Source organism: Xenopus laevis, chromosome 6L (genome assembly GCF_017654675.1).
Source record: "Xenopus laevis strain J_2021 chromosome 6L, Xenopus_laevis_v10.1, whole genome shotgun sequence".
Lineage (NCBI taxonomy): Eukaryota > Metazoa > Chordata > Amphibia > Anura > Pipidae > Xenopus > Xenopus laevis.
This window is the reverse complement of record NC_054381.1, coordinates 92170705-92178011: the sequence shown is the minus strand read 5'-3', so window position 1 is coordinate 92178011 and position 7307 is coordinate 92170705.

Below are 7307 nucleotides of genomic sequence, written 5' to 3'. Positions count from 1 at the left end.
ACATTTAGGTTAACCTTTAGTAAGTTACAGAATGGCTAAGTCTAAGCAACTTTTCAATTGGTCTTCATTATTTATTTTTTATAGTTTTTAAATGATTTGCCTTTTTCTTCTGACACTTTCCAACTTTCAAATGGAGGTCACTGACCCCATATAAAAACAAATGCGCTGTAAGGCTACAAATGCATTGTGATTGCTACTTTTTATTAATCATCTTCCTATTTAGGCCTCTCCTATTGATATTCCAGTCTCTTATTCAAATCAATGCATGGTTGCTATGATAATTTGGATCCTAGCAACCAGACTGCTGAAATAACAAACTGGAGAGCTGCTGAATAACTAAAAAAACCACAAATAATACTAACGGCAGAGACACACGCTCAGATTCGGGGAGGTTAGTCGCCCAGCGAAAAAAATCCTCTTCTTCGGGGCAATTAATCTCCCCAAACTGCCTCGCCGGCGGGTTGGCACTCGGAGTGCTTCGTTTTCCGAAGTCATCTCACGAGGAAACTTTGGCGACTTCGGAAAATGAAACGCTCAGAGTGCCATCCCGCTGGTGATTTTGATTCTAGCCGGCGGGAGGCAGTTTGGGGAGATTAGTTGCCCCGAAGAAGAGGCGATTTATCGCCAGGTGACTAAATCTCCCTGAATCTGAGCATGTGTCTCTGCCCTAAAAGTTCATTTAAAAGTGAACAAATCCTATAAAGAGCAAGTCAACCCCAAAATAAAAAATTGCCTAATAAAAGCATAATTCAAACTAAATTTGCAATATAAATTTATTACAAATTTTCTTCAGAGTGGCCTGAACTGAACCAGTGCCCCTGTACCATTTGAACCTAGAGTGTTAAATAAATCCTGGGAAAAACGGAAACAGTAACTTTATCTTTGCTGTATAATATGCGCAATTAGTAGATATTATATTTCACTCATTAAACCTTAAGTAGCTCCAGTTGACTGAAATCAAATTTGCTATCATGGGGCAATTTATATGATGTAAAAGTATATGAATAAACTTGAAACTATGACAAAACAGATGTTTGTTAATGTATCTAATATAATAGCACAACTTGTCAGTTAGTGGCAGACATGCATACCTGAGGTAGATGAAATGGGCATGGCTGCAGCAATGCTGAAAATATTAAAATTAGATGCTGAAGCTTGTACTGAACAGTATCATTCACCTTTACCATTAAAACCCAACAGCATTATATGAATCCTGGGACTATATAAAAGACAACTTAAAAAAAAAAGATTCTTAATTGTTTGCTAGATTATGCACAATGAGTAGGCCTTATACTTTAGAAACACACTTAAAGGTAGATGGTATATGTTGGCAGGGCAGCCATCAGGGGGGGACAGGGGGGGAGAGTTGTAAGGGGCCCCGAGGGTAAGGGGGGGCCCGACCATGCCGCACTTACTTGATTAGATGGGCCCCCTGCTTTCTGAGAGCTGCTGACTTCGGGAAGGCAGGGCGGAGCACAAGGGGAGGTATCTTCTGTCCAATACTTCTCCTTATTGGTCACTGAGTTTAAGTCCCGGTTGAGCTGCTCAGGGATTGGATAGCTGAGGTTTGAACTTCTCCTCCAGCTCATCCAATCACCATGCAGCTTTACCAGGACTTGAAATTCTGTGACCAATAAGCAAAGAAAATGCTGTCACTGGAAGAAGATGCAGCCACCTGTGTTCCCCTCCTCCATTCTGTAGTTGGCAGCTCACTTGTGGGCCACACTAATGAAGTAGGTGTAACATGGTAGGGCTCCCCTAAAGGTAACCCTTTGTGGTCCTTGTTGTGTGGTGGGGCACTGGGCACTAATTTTTTTCAAACTTCTTGTGGGGGCATGTTTTTTTACATGGATGTTTAAGGGGGGCCCTGGCCACCAATTTTCTTATAACGTGGGGGGGGGGCTGGCCACCAATTTTTTTCCCCATGTGGGGTCCTAGCCACCAATATTTTTTAATGGGGGGGCCCTGACCACAAGTGTTTTTTTCAATGGAGGGGTCCTGACCACCAATATTTTTTTATTAACATGTGGGAACCATAGCCACCAATTTTTTTTTTTTTTACTGTGTGGTAGGGGGTGGACCTGTGGGGTGGGCGGACCTGTAGGTGGGGCTTTTGGTGGGCACAGCCCAGGAAATTTGCTGCTGATGGCAGCCCTGTATATTGGGGTTGAATCAAATAAAAGTATTTGGGAATATGGGGTTTTGAGCCGGGGAAAGCGTCTCTTTTGTTTTTGTAGTTTTGACATAGGATGGTAAACTAGTAAACACATGCACATCAGCCACGAGGTAGGTGTGATTTTTGTTGTTTGTGGTATTTGGGTGGATTGAATTAGCTCAAATGTATTTCAGAATTTGGAGACTTTTACCCGACCGTGTCTATTACTTGGTTTTGCAGGTTGGACCCAGGAGTGAAAAAAAGCTGTAGATCCCGCAGGCACTTCAACTGGTCTTAGGTAAGTATACTCCTTGATGCTTGTGGTATGTGGAAGTGTTTAATGTTTTTTTTTTATTTATTTTATTTTAAATACCCCTCTGCACACTAAGCCATGTTTTGACACTCAGCAGAGAGTATCAGCTTTCGCTTGTTTTGTTCATGTGCATCACTAAACATAGGGTGGTCGCAGGGGGGGATCTAAAAAAAATCCTTTTCCTTCCTTTAGCCCACACTACAGCATATGGGGAGTTGATCCTTCCTGCCAGAGTTGTTCCAGGGAAATACAGTATCTATTCAGGACTGATTCTGTTATTTAGCAATCCTAGCAACCAAATATTAGTCAAGCAGTAGAAATCAAAAATTCAAGAACCACAAACAAGTGCTCTTACTATAAGCTAAGGAACGTGGCCTGCTTTGATCAAAATGCCTATATCTGTTGCTTTTATCCATCTATTGACATGAATATTAAGGGGTTTATTTATCATGCTATGTAAAAAGTGGAGTGAAACGTCACTGGTGATGTTGCTTATAGCAAACAATTGGATCTTGCTTTTGTTTTTTGAAATGTAATTGCTGATTGGTTGCTCTGGGCACCGGTAATGCTTCCCTTTTAACACAGCATGATAAATAGGCCCCTATGTGCTATTCCAACAGTTACTGCCTGAAACTGCACACTGAATGGAAGGTGAAGGTAATAGCAGTTTTGACCATGGCGGCAGTTGGCAATTAAAACACTTTTGTGCGATTGCACTAAAAGATATTTTTAGATATATTCCCTATGAAGTTTAGGGCAGGTCACCATGATTTCTTTTAAAACGGCAATAGTTTATTCCTGGAATAAAAATGGTAAGTAAAATAAGGTGTATGATATTGAAACCTGACATAAGCTTTTTTTCACTGAGAATGTCTGTCCTATAAGGATAATTTCAATGTGTAAACTGAGGAAGGAAAGCTCAATCATTTAGCAAATGTGAATGCAAAAAAAAAAAAAAAAAACTTTTACATATAGAAATGGCATCTAATTCTAGAAACTCATTAGCCAGCTGAAATACTGTAATGCTATTTCCTGCAGTGTCTGGTTTAAGCAAACAATTCCCATGCCTGTGCTATAACAACATTTGGGTTTTTTACCTGCATGGTCAGCACTTAACATTAAATCCTGGCCATAAAATGTATTCAAAAATGTAAGAAAAAAATCCTAAAAAAATTGTAAAACCACCTAAATACTAGGCCAACGAGAAGGAAATCTGATTTCATCTGGAAATAATTAACAAAGCATCTTGCAATACGTCAGCGAAAGAAAGAGTAGAGTTGGAACCGTCTCATGTTAAAAACAAGAAACCAAAGAAAAAAAAAACAGTTTGGAAGCAGTTTTCACTAGGATACAAGATAAAATGTATTTTAAAGGCATACTGAGGCAAGATCTGTTATATTCTAATCTACTGATGGTGGACAGACTGATAGATGTGGAGAGCATCTAGCTGTGAAACAAAACTCACCATTTATACTTGTTTTTCAACATGCAAATGGGTTTCCCTCCATGTTGAAGCTACATGCATGTTTGTTTTGTTGTATTAAGTAAAACCAATAGCTGTGGTTGTGAATTAGGAATCACATTGATTAACTTTCATGGCAAATAAATGTAGGTTAAAGCTATGTCATAAGAATGTCATCCCTAAGCTATTTTCTATAGCTGAAAGTCATAACCAGAACAGTAACCAATAAAAACAGATATAGTTTCATGTAACTGAATCAGACCAATCAAATAACATTGGTTACTATGGGTTATATCTGTGGTACAAAAGGTATTTGTGCCTGTAAATTTGTCAGATCAGTCTGACAGCAACTGAAAAGAAATGTGTGAATAAGTTATATGAAGTAAAAATATTTCTTTCATACAAAGGCATTTGTTGGGGTAAAAAGCAACCCCCCCAGTGTGAAGGATATTGATTGGAGAAGCCTACTGCAAAGGAGATTAACTGAGCTGCCTGATCTGTCATTATGCAAAAATTGTATGTTTCATTTTACAGTGGCATAACTATAGAGGAAGCTTCCTCTATAGCTTTAAATAAGTCCCCCTATCCAACAGAAATCCCCTTCCTTGGCCGCACTGCTAACGGCTGGGAGCAATTGCAGTGAGTTAACTTTTGTTTAAGGGTAAAACAGCATAATTATCATGCCACCAAAAGCAGCAATCAGCTGAGTGCTTTCTCCCCTATGCGTTTCAAAGAAGACACAAGAAACCTATATGAAGAAACGTTCTGCTTTCAAAAGCTTTGTGGAGGAAAAGCACATTTAGAACTTTTGCTTTGTAGTCCCATTGATACTTTCTTTGACATGTAAAAAAAAAAAAAAAAAGTTCCTCCCAGAAACCATGAAGTATAGTATTCACCACTAGGAGGCAAATCCAATGATTAATGTCTCCTTCCTCTGCTACTACCAGAAGAATTGGTGTCTTCAATGAGACAGGACCTCTCGGGCACTTTAATGAATTACTACGTCAATTCATTAACTACGTCAACTTCACACTAACACCATGGGTTAACCTAGAGATCCCCACAACGGAGTCCATCTACTCAGGCTCTACTCCCCAACATGGGATCTCTGTGAGGACGTTCATAATATAATCAGGGGTGCCTTGTCAGTGCAGATAGACCTTATTTTTTAAACTCATATACATACACTGCTGGCAGCCTCTGTATATACAGAATAATTGCACACAGGCTAAGCAGAAACGGATAATTGTGTCATTGTACCTTTAAGACAGAGCAAAATCACACTAGTGCCTGCTGAAAAGCTAATCTCTCCATTTCCACTACAATAAGCTGCAATAAAGGAAGCCTGGCGGAAAAAAAGCCCATGACTTTGCTCGACACAGTGCCATTCAAGTACGCCAGACTCTGTTCACAGAACAGAATGTTAATATATGTATTAGGGTTGGAGATGTATAATGAAATACATCGGACAGAATCGTCAAAACAGTAATTTTTAAATGTGTGTCTTAACACAAGAGTTTCTTTTTTATAGACTTACAAATGGCTTTTTGTCTTTTTTCCCCCCTTCCTGCCTTACAAATGTAATAACTTGTCTGTGCTATAACAACTGTCACAGAAGTTTCTTTGTGTTTTGAATGTTTGTAGAGTTCTTTTATAAATATGTGGATAAATTACTCAAATGATAGCATTCCTAGCATCAATAAAATATTTTAAAACATTTACCCAACATTGGGGGGCAGATTTATCAAAGATCGAGATGAAGTTTCGAAGTGAAAAACTTTGAATTTCGAGCTATTTGTGTACTTCGACTAGTGAATAGTCATACTTTGTTTTGAATGCGAAAAAACGTTGAAATTCGAAGGTCGAGTTTTTTTGAAGTTCTGTCTCTTTAAAACTTAGACTTTGACCATTAGCCACCTAAAAGTTGCCGAAGTGCTGTTTTAGCCTATGGGGGACCTCCTACAACCTGTATGGAGTATCGAAGGTCGAAGTTAAAGAAAACTTTGAATCAAAATATGATCGTACGATTCGAAGCAGGACGAATTTGGCCCACTTCGACCCCAAAAAACCTTCAACCTCCATTCGATTGGTCTTTTTGAATTCGAAGTTCGAAGTTTTTTTAACTTCGACCTTCCATAAATATGCCCCTAAGGATTGAATGAAAATTCCAATTTTCTAATTGTCAAATTTGACTAGGGAATTGTGCAAACCTGATTAGTCTGAAAAATTTGAATTAGATTTTTGAGATTTATCATACTCTGGCCCTTTAGGAATTCTAATTTGACTATTTGCCACCTAAAACCTGCCAAATTGCTCTATAAGTCAATAGGAGAAGTCCAGGGGTCACTTTGGAGTTTTTTTGTAGTCTTCTAGTTTTTTTTGGAAAAAAAACTCGAATCGAGTTTGATTGAATTGGATTAGAGTTTCAGGTTTGTTTAAATTCGTCCGACTGTTACAAATATAAATCTCCACAAGTCGAATTTTGAATTCATTCAAATTTAAGAGATTTAAAAAAAAAATGAATTCAAATGAATTTGAAATTCGACTCGATAAATGTGCCTCTAATTGCCATAGATAATGACTTTAACCCAAATATATTTTCTTGCTTCTGTATAATGGGATACAAAAACATTTAGCCCAATATCCAGCATCTAAGGGAGGACGCAATAAATTTTAAACAGAAAAAGATAAACATTCGGTAGTCCAGCTGCTTGAGCTACCAGCTGCAACTCAGACTGCTGACTGCTTGTGTCAGGGAACGTCTATGGCACCTTACAGCAGCCCTTCTGGCATTTGCCAGAACCCACAGATTGCCAGTCCGGGCCTGAAGCAAAAAAAAAAAAAAAAATTATATATATATATATATATATATATATATATATATATATATATATATATATATATATTGTAATAAACTCTTGGTTTTATATCAAAACAACTTGCAGTTGGGTTGCAATTTGTATTTGGTATGTGAATACTAATTTCATTTGAATGCCGCAAGCAGTTTAAATCAGGCAGGAGTCTGGTAAAGCCATTCCACAACTACAAAAAACAAGACAAATTATTTAAAGGGGACCAGTCACCCTAAAAAATAATTCACTTACAATAAATAAATTATTTAAATATTGTTTCTTTTAGTCTTGGAATTCCCAATCACTTGAAATAGGCAGCAGCCATTTTGCGGACACAGTTATTAAGACAAGCTTTAGATCATGCCAAAATCTTGTTTATGCACCAAAATGGGGCACCTGATGCCCATGTCCATGCACTGGCTACACAATTAAATGTTGGAGATGGAGGGGAAATGTAAGGAACGCAGTGACATCTATAAATTGCATAATAGAAAGTGAAAGTAATTGACTGCCCAACGCTTAGAG